A 13,732-nucleotide genomic window follows, 5' to 3' on the forward strand; every position below is an offset into this window, starting at 1 on the left:
ATAGCTGGGATAGGCTTCAGCAGCAGTGAAGCGGCTGGGATGAGAATAGCACCTCCAAATCTGAGACCGTGGTCCTCAGTCGGAGAAGTGTGGCGTGCCCTCTCCAAGTCGGGGATGAGATCCTGCCCCAAGTGGAGGAGTTCATCTTGGGGTCTTGTTCACGAGTGAGGGAAGAATGGAACGGGAGATCGACAGGCGGATCGGTGCAGCGTCTGCAGTGATGTGGACTTTGTATCGGTCTGTTGTGGTAAAAGAGGTGGTAAGCCAAAAGGCGAAGCTCTCAATTTACCGGTCGATCTACGTTCCTACACTCATCTATGGTCACGAGCTGACCGAAAGAACAAGATCCCGGATACAAGCAGCCGAAATGAGTTTCCTCCGCAGGGTCTCCGGGCTCTCCCTTAGAGATAGGGTGAGAAGCTCGGCTACGTCTTTCGGCTGGCCTAGGAACGCCTCGGGATCCCCCCGGAAGAGCCGGATGAAGTGGCTGGGTTAACCCTAACCCTAACCCTAGGGAAGTCTGGGCGTCGCAGCTAAAGCTACTGCCCCCGCGACCCGACCTCGGCTAAGCGATAAAAAATGGATGGATGGATGAATATGTTAAATTATTTTATTTATGTTCATAAAATACAACAAATAAAATACGACTACTACTACTACTTTAAATATTTTATTGACAATAAATCAATTAACCAATGAGTTAATTAGTTCTATGAATAAAAAGTACTGTAAATAATGAAAAAAAATGTAAAATGGTTTATTTAACAAATAAAATAATTTATTCTTATTTTAAAATGTAATTATTTAGAATTAAGATAAATTAACTTCAATAACCAATTATTAAAAATAAATAATTGTTAAATGTATATGTATTTAATTGTATTAATATTCAATCAATCAACCAATTCTCGGAGAAATGACTACAAAATAGATCAAATGAAAAAATACATTTAATCCCATTTTTAGGAAAATCAACTTAATGCAAAAAATATTTGTGACTTTTGATAAATGCTCATCGGGTCATGATATGTTTCGATAAATGATTTCTAAATCAATCACTTGGAATCCCGTGGAACTATTTTTCTTACACTGTAATGACTGTTTCACTGCAACAGTGACTTTCCTCACCGGTGGACACGTTGTTGCACAAAATTTGCACCAACGTCAGCACAAACCCGTTTTGTTGACTCAGTATGAAAGTTTTATGATAGTTTTTGATCAGAAATTAGTCTGGGAATACCATAATTTTAGATTTTAGTTGTGCCTCAATATCAGTGGGATTGTGGAGAAACAGACAAGCCGTGTTTGCTTCAGGTGAGAGGAGACCCATAGAAAGTCAGAATTGAGCATACCTAACCTGCTAGCTATGCTGGGAACCACGTGGCTTCAGCGTCACAACAACACTAATTATCCAGCCATCCATCCATTATCTGTGCCGCTTCTCCTTACTAGGGTCGCGGGCATGCTGGAGCCTATCCCAGCTATCATCGGGCAGGAGGCGGGTACACCCTGAACTGGTTGCCAGCCAATCGCAGGGCACATACAAACAAACAACCATTCACACTCACATTCACACCTACGGGCAATTTATAGTTGTCAATTAACCTACCATGCATGTTTTTTGGGATGTGGGAGGAAACCGGAGTGCCCGGAGAAAACCCACGCAGGCACGGGAAGAACATGCAAACTCCACACAGGCGGGGCCGGGCATTGAACCCCGGTCCTCAGAACTGTGAGGCAGACTCTCTAACCAGTCGATCACCGTGCCACCAACACTAATTATTTCTTTTCGAATTTATTTATTTCATTTTGTTTGTTTTTGAATTTGTAATTATATTAATTCTACGTTTGAAGATTATAGTGATTTCGTAACATTAATAAGCAAAAGCAAAGCAAAGCAAATTTATTTATAGCGCGCATTACATACACAAGGTAACTCAATGTGCTTTACATGATTAAAACCATTTAAAAACAAAGAACAAAACAGCTTATACACATTTAAAACAAATAGAAATAAAATAAAATAAATTACAAATACAATTAAAACAGCATACAGTGCAAGAAATATCATTCATAAGTGGAAATGCTCTAAAAAGCATGGGGAAAAAAAAGTTTTTTACCTGGACTTAAAAACATGCACACTTGGGGCTGATGTCACTTCTGCTGGCAACTTATTCCGTTTGTGTGCAGCATATTAGCTAAATGCTGCTTCACCATGTTTGCTATGGACTCTGTGCTCCACTATTTGACCTGAGTCTGTCGATCTCAGAGCCCTACTGGGTTTATATTCCATGAGCATTTCATTCATGTATTCAGGACCTAAACTGTTTAGTGATTTATCGAGCAGTAGCAGAAGTTTAAAATCTATTCTAAAGCTGACTGGAAGCCAATGTAAAGACTTTAGAATTGGAGTAATATGCTCTGACCTCTTTGTTCTGGTCAGAACCCTAGCCGTTGCATTCTGAATGAGCTGCAGCTGTTTCATGCTCTTTTTAGGGAGTCCAGTCAGAAGACCATTACTATCGTCAAGTCTAATTGAGATAAAAGCATGGATAAGCTTCTCCTGGTCTGCTTGACACATGCAATTCTTTAATATGGATATGTTCTTCAGATGGTAAAAGGCAGTTTTAATAATTGATTTGATATGACTGTTGAAAGTCAGGTCAGTCTAGAAATCTATCAATCTATCAATCTATTCAATCTATCAGAACACCAAGGTTTCGAACTTGGTCTTTGGTTTTAAAAGAGAGTGACTCCAGGTATTTACTAACACGAATTCTCTTTTCTTTATTTCCAAAAACAATTATCTCAGTTTTGTTGTGGTTTAATTGAAGAAAGGTTTGGCTCATCCAGATATTTATCTGTTTTAGACAGTGACACAAAACCTCAATTGAACTGTCGTCATCTGGAGACACTGCTAGATATAACTGTGTGTCATCTGCATAGCTATGATAGTCAAAATTAAAGTTCTGCAGAATTTGACCCAAGGGTAGCATATACAGGCTGAACAGGAGGGGTCCAAGAACTAATCCTTGAGGGACCCCATAGGTCATTGCCATTCGATGAGATTGAACACTTCCATCCATCCATTTTCTGAGCCGCTTCTCCTCACTCGGGTCGCGGGTGTGCTGCAGCCTATCCCAGCTATCATCGGGCAGGAGGCGGGGTACACACTGAACTGGTTGCCAGCTAATCGCAGGGCACATACAAACAAACAACCATTCGCACTCACATTCACACCTATGGGCAATTTAGAGTTGTCAATTAACCTACCATGCATGCTTTTGGGATGTGGGAGGAAACCGGAGTGCCCGGAGAAAACCCACGCAGGCACGGAGAGAACATGCAAACTCCACACAGGCGGGGCTGGGGATTGAACCCTGGACCTCAGAACTGTGAGGCAGACGCTCTAACCAGTCGTCCACCATGCCACTGAACACTTCCAATGATTATAAAATAACTCCTTTCCTCCAGGTCGGACCTGAGCTATTTAAGGACAGTTCCATTTAGTCCTACCCACATTTCCAACCTGTTCAGCAGTATATTATGATCTATCGTATCTAAAGCCGCACTGAGGTCCAACAAGACCAGAATTGACACCTTTCCCGAGTCAGTATTCAACCTTATATCATTTAGCACTTTGATAATAGAAGATTCTGTAGTGTGATGAGTTCGGATCCCTGATTGAAATTTGTCAACAAGTCCATTTAAGTTTCAAGAAATTGCTGAGTTGATTAAAAATAACTTTCTCAACAATCTTGGCTATTAAAGGGAGATTTGAGATGGGTCTATATCTTGCTAACATGGAAGCATCCAGCGTTCTATTTTTTTTTAGCAGAGGCTTAATGGCAGCTACTTTAAGAGCTTTAGTAAACTCGCCTGACTTAAGTGAGTAATTGATTATTTGCTGCAAATCAGCTAGCACAGACTTCGCAATAGCTTTGAAAAAGTCAGATGGAGTTCTGGAGCTATCTGATTCGGGGGTGGGGGCAGCTGTGAGCTTGTCAACCCCAGCAAACAGAGTGCGAGTATTGTTGAAGTTCTTACTGATGATTTCAAAAAAGTGTTGCTGTCTAGCCCGACTAACTCGGTTAAAATTACGAAGACTTTGTCTGTAGAGGTCATAGTCAATTTGGAGTTTAGTTTTCCTCCACTTACTTTCTGCTTTCCTACACTTTGATTTTGAGGTCTTTATCATCATTGTGCTCCTCCACGCTGTTCTAGGTCGCCTCAAGATTGTTTTAGTTTTAACAGGAGCGACAACATTCATGACATTTGAGATTTTACAGGTGAAATTATCCAACATTTCATCAACTGTCTCAGCATTCACAGTTTGTGGCACATCATCTGCAAAAAGCAGAGATGCAATACTGAGGCCACCAAACCGGACCCCCTCTATGCCTCGGCTGCGCCTTGAAATTCTGTCCATAAAATATATGAACAGAATCGGTGACAAAGGACAGCCTTGGCGGAGTCCAACTCTCACCGGAAACGAGTCCGACTTACTGCCGGATAACGGAACATGAGCAAAGTTCTGTTCTCTGGAGTTGAAACTCCTTCTGACAGGGGATTCCACCAGACGTTCCCAGCAGACCCTCACAATACGTTTGGGCCTGCCACGTCGGACTGGCATCTTCCCCCACCATCGGAGCCAACTCACCACCAGGTGGTGATCAGTTGACAGCTCCGCCCCTCTCTTTACCCAAGTGTCCAAGACATGCGGCCCCAAGTCAGATGACACGACCACAAAGTCGATCATTGAACTGCGACCTCGGGTGTCCTGGTGCCAAGTGCACGTGTGGACACCCTTATGCTTGAACATGGTGTTTGTTATGGACAATCCTTGATGAGCACAGAAGTCCAATAACAGAACACCGCTCGGGTTCTGATCGGGGGGGCCGTTCGTCCCAATCACGCCCTTCCAGGTCTCACTGTCATTGCCCACGTGAGCATTGAAGTCCCCCAGCAGAACGATGGAGTCCACAGAGGGAGCACTCTCCAGCACCCCCTCCAAGGACTCCAAAAATGGATGAGTTGATAATGTTGATAGGATACAAGGACCAGTGCACGGAAAAGCAACAAATTAAATTAGGTTTCTTTGAAATAACTGGTTATGACCTCTTTGTATTTAAAAGCCTCGAGGGCAAGGCTTTTCAAACATTTTACCCCGATACCACCTCAAAAACAAGTATGTAACTTCTAAGTACCACCATAAGGATCAACATTAAAGTACAGTAGCGTTGTCGTAAAAAAAAAAGTGTATTTAATATTATGCACAATTGGAACATTAACACGGTGCTTAAATATAGATCATTTAAAAAACTGTACTGTACTGTACTTTTTCAAATGAAACGTATTGCACATAAAGTTAAGCAAACAATTTACCTAAATGTTTGAAAAAAAAATCCTAAATGATTAAATAAAAATGTATTATACTTCAAAGTTAGACAACTGAGGTGTACTTCACAAAAGTACTCAACTGTATTTAAAAAAATAAAATAATTAAAAAGTTGAAACTGCTGTAACAACATGCAGTTTGAACCTGTAATTTTTATTCTTTCAGGTACCACTAGAGGGAGCCCGCACCATACCACACTTTGAGAACCACTGCTCTATGCTGTTTTACACATAATTGTTGTCCATGTGACTCTCAAAGTTCACTAGCTCCACTACCTTCTGCTTGTGTGGGCTGAAAATCAAATTCTTCAATTGGGTCATCATCATCACAAAATAACCATGAGAGTCTTGAGACTTTTCTACTATGGGGGCCAGAAGAAAGTGTATTACCTTGCACCATATAATGTTTTAGTTGTTCTAGGATGAAGTGCAGTCCCATGTTGACTGCTTCATCCAAAGACCTGTTTGCTCGGTAGGCAAACTGCAGAGGATCCAGCAGGGGTCCTGTGACACTCTTGAGGTTGTCCACCACGAAGTGTTCAAAGGATTTCATGACCACATATGTCAGGCGAGAGGCCTGTAGTCATTCAGACCTGAGATTGGAGGTTTCTTGGGGACCGGTGGGATGGTGGAGCATTTGAAACAGGATGGTACTTCACACAGTTCCAGAAAACTATTGAAGATCTGTGTGAAGAATGGAGCAAGCTGGTCCACGCAGACTTTGAGGCAGGACGGGGACACAAGGTTTGGACCTGCCGCTATGTTGGTCTTTTGTAGTTTGAAGATATGTCTCACATCCTGTTGATGGATGGTCAATGCAGAAGTCAGAGGTAGATGGTGGTCGATGGTGCGGCTGAATGGGTGTGGGGTGTGAAAGTGTCCTATGTAAATCTGCAGATGGTTTTAAATTTGTCAGTTAGTCCTTTATTGTTCTCCGCTTGGAGGGATGGTCGCTTGCAGTTGGTTAGCGATTTCAATCCTCCAGACTGATTTAGAGTCGTGAGCAGTAAACTGTTTTGCAGCATTTCTGCATAATTTCTCTTTGCAATTTTAATGTCTTTTGTCAGCTGGTTTCTTGTGCGATTATACAGGGCTTTGTCCCTACTTCGATAGGCGTCCTCGTTAGCCCGGCGAAGTTGCTGAAGATTGTCAGTGATCCACGGCTTGTTGTTATTGAACATGCGAAATGTCTTTGTTGGTACACACACATCTTCACAGAAACTGATATAGGATCTGACACTGTCTGTATATTTATCCAGGCTGCCAGTTGAAGTTTCAAAGACACTTCAGTCTGTGCAGTCAAAACAGCTTTGAAGTTCTACTGTATCTTTGCTTCATTGGTCCACTTCTTCACTGTTTTCACCCTAGGCTTTGCACATTTAAGATTGTGCCTATATGTTGTTATTAATTAAGTGAATTAAGCAGTGATGAGACAAGCCAAGAGCTGCACAGGGGATAACCCTTATAACACTTAATCCTAAAATTCCGAGGACTAAGGTTAACATTAACATACGTTAACTAAGTCAAAACCTGAACTATCCCTAAACTCTAAGACCTAACCTTAAACACTAAGTGTAGTCCCTTACACTTAAACCTAAACCATAACGAGAAGATCTAATACTAATGTTTCACCTTAATCCTAAACACTAATCATGAATCCTAGCCCTTACCATAGTCCCAAACCCTAACCCCTTACCCTTATTTTAACCCTAAACCCGAACCATAAATCCTTATTTGAACCTTAAATCTCAATTTTAAAACCAAACCATAAACACCAACTCCACCCCAAACCCTAGCTCTTAACCATAATTCCTAAACTCTAACCATAACCCCTAACCATAAACCCTGATCATAAATCCTAACCCTATCCTTAAAACTTTACTAAAAATCCATAACCCCTAACCTTAACCTCTAACTTTTAATGACTAACCCTGTGGATGAAAGAGTGGCTGGTGAATGGGGGAAAACCAGGAAGTGACCCACGCAAGTAGTATTTCATTCTGTTTATAGAATCTGCTGCCGGGCAATACTTACTGGTTGGCCATGGGCTTGATCTTAGACACTGCTGTAATAGGGTAAAGACAATTATCATTTCCTCCAGCAAACATGAATCATAAACAGGGGTCCACAGAAGCAGTGCGCAGGTGCGCAAACATACTGAAAGTATTAAATGTACACTAAATTCCATTGTATCACTGTGCATATGCGCACCGAGCATTTTGCCATGGCTTTTTTGCTTTTGTTTTTGTTTTTTAGGAGAGCTGTGGACAATATACTGTTGCCTGAGTGGAAGTGAGAGGTGTGTATTTTGCATCCTCTCCCATTTAAACACAACCACAGTACGGTTCCCCCCTCACCCCGGCTCATAGAGCTGCGCTGTAAAAACCAGCTACTGCTCCTAGCTACTGACCAATGACAAGACATTATTTCTCCGAGGTGGGCTGGAACTGTTCACCAGGGAGCTTCCTGTGTGGGATGAGGCAAGCTCACGGCTGAGCTCAACTGAACTATGAAAGCAACAAATGTTCATGAAGAGTTTCCATTCAATATTGTTTGTTTGAACGAGTCATTCTTGAACGACACAACACTACAAGACTCGAAGATTGGGACGCAATTCAAACGTGCTGTAGGTTTAACACAAGTTAATGATGTTTTAACTTTCACCCATTATATGTATGTAGGTTTACAAAAATTGCATTAGTTACTACCGTTAGTAGTGCCTCCTGTGAAAGAAGTTTAGATGTGCACTTAAAGGTGCAGTGTGAAGTTCTGAATCTGCTAGCAAGATTTGAATGGAGCCTCACTTCACGACTCTCTCCTCCTCCCCCTCCCCTCTGGCCAAATCCACGCCCCTTGCAGGCGTGAAATCGCAAGTCATCAGCTGGCTTTACCATGGTCACATTATAGAAGCAACTACCATTTTCAGCATGTCTTCTTCACCAGTAAGTTAAAAAAAATTGGGGGGCTAGTGAGCTGGCCAAGCGGAATGCAGCTATGGTGGTCACTGAGGCAAAAACTTGGACATGGGAGGAGTTTGGTGAGGCCATGGAGAACGCTTTCCGAACAGCTTCAAGGAAATTCTGGTCCACCATCTAGTGATGAGGAGGGGGAAGCAGTGCACCATCAACACTGTGTAAAGTGAGGATGGGGCACTGTTGACCTCAACTCGGAACGTTGTGAGGCGGTGGGGAGAATACTTCGAAGACCTCCTCAATTCCACTGACACGCCTTCCCATGAGGAAGCAGAGTCTGGGGTCTCTGAGGCGGGCTCGCCTATCTCTGGGGTTGAGGTCACCAAGGTGGTTAAAAAGGTGACAAGGCCCCAAGGGTGGATGAGATTCATCCGGAGTTCCTAAAGGCTCTGCATGTTGTAGGGCTGTAGGGTCCTCAGCCTCCCTGATAAGGTTCTATTCAGGGGTGCTGGAGAGGAGGATCCGTCAGGAAGTCGAATCTCTGATTCAGGAGGAGCAGTGTGGTTTTCGTCCTGGCCGTGGAACAGTGGACCACCTCTACACCCTCAGCTGGGTCCTCGAGGGTGCATGGGAGTTTGCCCAAGCAGTCTACATGTGTTTTGTGGACTTGGAGAAGGTGTTCGACCGTGTCCCTCGGGGAGTCCTGTGGGGGGTGCTTCGGGAGTATGGGGTACTTAACCCCTTGATACGGACTGCTCGGTCCCTGTACGACCAGTGTCAGAGTTTGGTCTGGATTGCCAGCAGTAAGTTGGACTCGTTTTCCGGTGATGGTTGGACTCCGCCACGGCTGCCCTTTGTCGCCGATTCTGTTCATAACTTTTATGGACAGAATTTCTAGGTGCAGCTGAGGCGTATAGGGGTCTGGTTTGGTGGGCTCAGCATTGTGTATCTGCTTTTTGCAGATGTGGTTCTTTTGGCTTCATCAAGCCGTGATCTTCAACTCTCACTGGAGTGGTTTGCAGTCGAGTGTGAAGCGGCTGGGATGAGAATCAGCACTTCCAAATCTAAGTACTCGGTTGGAAAAGGATGGATTGCCCTCTCCAGGTCGGGGATGGGATCCTGCCCCAAGTGGAGGAGTTCAAATATCTTGGGGTCTTGTTCACGAGTTAGGGAAGAATCGAACGGAAGATCGACAGGCGGATTGGTGCAGCGTCTGCAGTGATGCAGACTTTGTATCGGTCCGTTGTGAAGAAGAAGCTAAGCCGAAAGGCGAAGCTCTCAATTTACCGGTTGATCTACGTTCCTACCCTCACAAAAGTACAAGACCCCGGATACAAGCGGCCGAAATGAGTTTCCTCCGCGGGGTGTCTGGGCTCTCCCTTAGAGATAGGGTGAGAAGCTCGGTCGTCTGGGAGGGGCTCAGAGTAGAGCCGCTGCTCCTACGCATTGAGAGGAGCCAGATGAGGTGGCTCGGACATCTGCTTAGGATGCCTTCTGGACACCTCCCTGGTGAGGTGTTCCAGGCACGTCCCACCAGGAGGAGACCCCGGGGACGACCCAGGACACGCTGGAGAGACTATGTCTCTCAGCTTGCCTGGGAACGCCCTGGGATCCCCCTCGGAAGAGCTGGATGAAGTGTCTGGGGCGAGGAAGTCTGGGCTTCCCTGCTAAAGCTACTGCCCCCGCGAGCCGACCTCGGATAAGTGGAATGGATGGATGGATGATGGATGGATGGATGTAAGCACAGACTTTTCATTTGAAAAGCCCCGTCAATACAGTGAATTGTCAAGAATGGGAATGTCTCCCGGTTCTGCTTGACCATTGGTCAGTCATGCATGGTCACAAACTCCAAAGAACTTGACAGTTGTGTCTATTTACTTCTGCCATTTTTTTACTGCGGTCAGGCAACCCAAAAAGTTTAAGTCAAGGGAGCCACTGCAATGAATTTTAAGTGTCTTACCGTGCCAACGGAGGGACAACGTCAAAGTAAAATCTTCATCTATTACTACATTGGACATAAATGTCATTCTAAGCTTTTATTTTGAAGTTGGCCACGGAGCGTGTTGACGTCCCTTAATGAAGCCTTACCCATACGTTCATCCCCTCGTGGCTGGCTGACTAGGTTGCAGGCACTGCTACAAATGAAGCACTTTTGAAATGCAGCAGTGCCCACATTTTAAATGTAAAAAAATCACCGACACTCAGGCTCATTTAATCGTGGCAGCCAAAATCACGATCAAGATTAAAATTCAATTAATTGTGCAGCCATGCTATGCACTGTATAATAGTCACATGATTTGTACACGCGCATTTACACACGAACACGTTTTTAGAAATTGTAAATCACAGGTCAAGCAAATTGTGTCAACGACCATGATTCTTGCTAGAAACTAGCTGAACAAAGAGTTATCCTTTGACTTCTGATTTCAAAATGACTTGTAAATTTTTTGTGTATGTATAGGTGATATGATGAGCCAATTAAACATTTATTTCCAGTCATGATGGCCATCTGAGGGAAATCGTAACAATGTGGCCTGTGACAAAAATTAGTTTAACACCCCTGCGTGTGAATGTATAAAAAGATGCAATATGTGTAACAATGGACAGTCAATAGCACAACTAAAAAAATCTAATCACCATAATGTCTTGCTTCACAGGAGAGAGTTGACAGACTATATTTCACATATTGTGATAAAGAAATTTCGGCAACGTGACCCCAGTTCCATATTTTGGCGTCCACCATTGGACATTTGGAGAAGCTCCTCTGACTCTTCAGCCCCTGATCAATGGATTGGTGTCTGCCATAACTGTAGACACATGACAAACATGGACATCATCTTGAATGAGGGAGTTTTACGCAGAGCCAAACGAATGTGGAATGACATCCGCTGATGACCTTCATGACCCTGGAGAGAATAGACAATTCCACCAACGCTGCCAGTCACCTATATGTAATGCGGAAGATCCCCAAGGACATTACATAAGATTCAGACAAAGCAGATAACAAGGAACCACATTTCATATTTTCGAAGCCTTGCTCCAGTAGAAATGTGCATGTTATATTCTTCTGAATATTTGTAGATCCATTTGCACATTATTTTTTAAAATTACATCTCTGCACATGTCCAGCACTAGCCACTATTCAGCTACTTTGGGCTGCTCAACAGTACCTCATTGCAAACCCAGCATGCCCCCACACTGTTGCATCTAGTGACGACATAGTGCTGCTGTGCTGCTAATCGCGTCTTGAGGTGTTCCCCCACCAGCCGAGAGACCTAGTCTCTCTAGCGTGCCCTGGGTCGTCCAGGAGGCATCCTAAGCAGATGCTCAAGCCACCTCATCTGGCTCCTCTCAATGTGGAGGAACAGCGGCTCTATTCTGAGCCCCTCCCGAATGACTGAGCTTCTCACTCTAAGGGAGAGCCTGCGGAGGAAACTCATTTCGGCCGCTTGGATCCGGGATCTTGTTCTTTCGGTCACGACCCACAGCTTGTGACCATAGGTGAGGGTAGGAACGTAGATTGACAGGTAAATTTAGAGCTTCGTCCCACGTCCCTAGAGCCAGCTTCTGTAGCCGGCGATCCGATCACCGGCTACAGCTCACACTGCACTCGTCCCCTATGGCCCCTCCCACAGGTGGTGAGCCCATAGAAAGGGAGACCCACGTTACCCTTTCGGGCTGTGCCTGGACGGGCCCCGTGGGTGCAGGCCCGGCCACCAGGTGCTCACCTCCGAGTCCCACCTCCAGGCCTGGCTCCAGAGGTGGGCCCTGGTGACCCGCCTCCGGGCAAGGGAAATGTATTTCCATTTATTGTATTTATCATAGGTGTTTTTGGAGCCATGCTTTGTCTGGTCCCTCACCTAGGACCTGTTTGGCATGGGTGACCCTACCAGGGGCATAAAGCCCTAGACAACTTAGCTCCTAGTATCATTGGGACACACGAACCCCTCCACCATTACAGCTCAAGAGGGGGATGAGAGACTAGGCTATTGTAATTGATGCAAATTGTAAAGATGTGTAAATATGAACAAAGATAAACAATAATATCCAGAACTGTGTCACTTTTAGATAGGCCTGTTCCCCTTTTTTATTGAAAAGGTATCATAACCTTAAAATACCTGTGTTCTATTTCTGTACATAAAACTCTGCCTTTGGTAACATCAGTGGCCAATAAATCCTTGATTGTGAATCAATTTCAGTGTGATGGAAAGCTTTTCTAAGTAGCAATTATTGTACTTTCCATTATGTGCAAGTTCATTCCGAACATAAATCTTTTCCATAGCACCTTTGTTTTGTTAGATATATGGAAAAAAATACTGCATTAATCTATACATCTAAAAAAAGAACATTTTTGCTAGATTAGCATAGATCATTTTAGACTTGAGACTGTGAGTCCCAGGATGCACATGTCATGGAAACAATGAGTCCCCGCAATTTATCATGACGGAATACAGATACAGTAATCCTACAATATATCACAGCTCTTGCTTTGCGGTCCCGCTGTATTAAAGATTTTTCTTACAGGTGTTATATACATATTGGAATGGAAGTGTACATCTTTTTCATAACCTGTAGATGGCAGTATAGCTTTATAAAATGTGAAAGGTGTTTTCTTATTTTGCCCTACACCTATGTATAATGCACACTATTGACTTTTGATAATTTATTTGGGGAAAAAATGTGCATTATACACGAGAAATTACAATACTCTATTTTTCATACTGTTTGTACAGTAATTTTGTATTGTCCATTGCTCTTGTTCTCTCTCAGTAAATTATGTGTTTAGCATGTTATTATACCAAATGATTTTGGATGATATATTTTCCTAAAAACTATCATATCATTTTTATGCCAGTGATATAATGATATTAGAACATAATAATTCAAGTACAATGTTTTTAAGAACAATTCATTTTTAATTCTAATTCTAAGAATAATGAACATTGACATTGTAATGTCGAACAATAAATAAAATATCTTGGATAAAAGAATAAAAAATAAAACAGACTCAGGCTCTGTTCCCAAAAATTGCACTTCTTCAAATATTAAAATTTGGAACAGGGGTATAAACAGTCATTTATGCTTTAACAAGCAATATACTGCCAATAATGTTTCCAGTTGATTAAGAAAAAGTGCCAATTACCAACATTAATGACAACAAGTAGATCAAATAAACCTGTTTTAATTCAAGATTGGTCCTACTTTTTAAGTGTGCAGCCTTTCTTTAAATGCTGCTTTGTTAACATGTTCAATTGCTACATCTCTTACAATAGTAATGCTATACTGTGTATAATGTGAGCATACATTTTCCATATTCATGTTTGTTTTTGCATTATTGGGCTACTCTACCCACCTCTGCTCGAATCACATTCACCACTGCCAGTGAGGTGAGTGGGTTGGGGGGGGGAGGGGAAATGAGCACC

This window comes from Phycodurus eques, unplaced genomic scaffold (genome assembly GCF_024500275.1).
Source record: "Phycodurus eques isolate BA_2022a unplaced genomic scaffold, UOR_Pequ_1.1 contig_26, whole genome shotgun sequence".
Classification (NCBI taxonomy): Eukaryota; Metazoa; Chordata; class Actinopteri; order Syngnathiformes; family Syngnathidae; genus Phycodurus; species Phycodurus eques.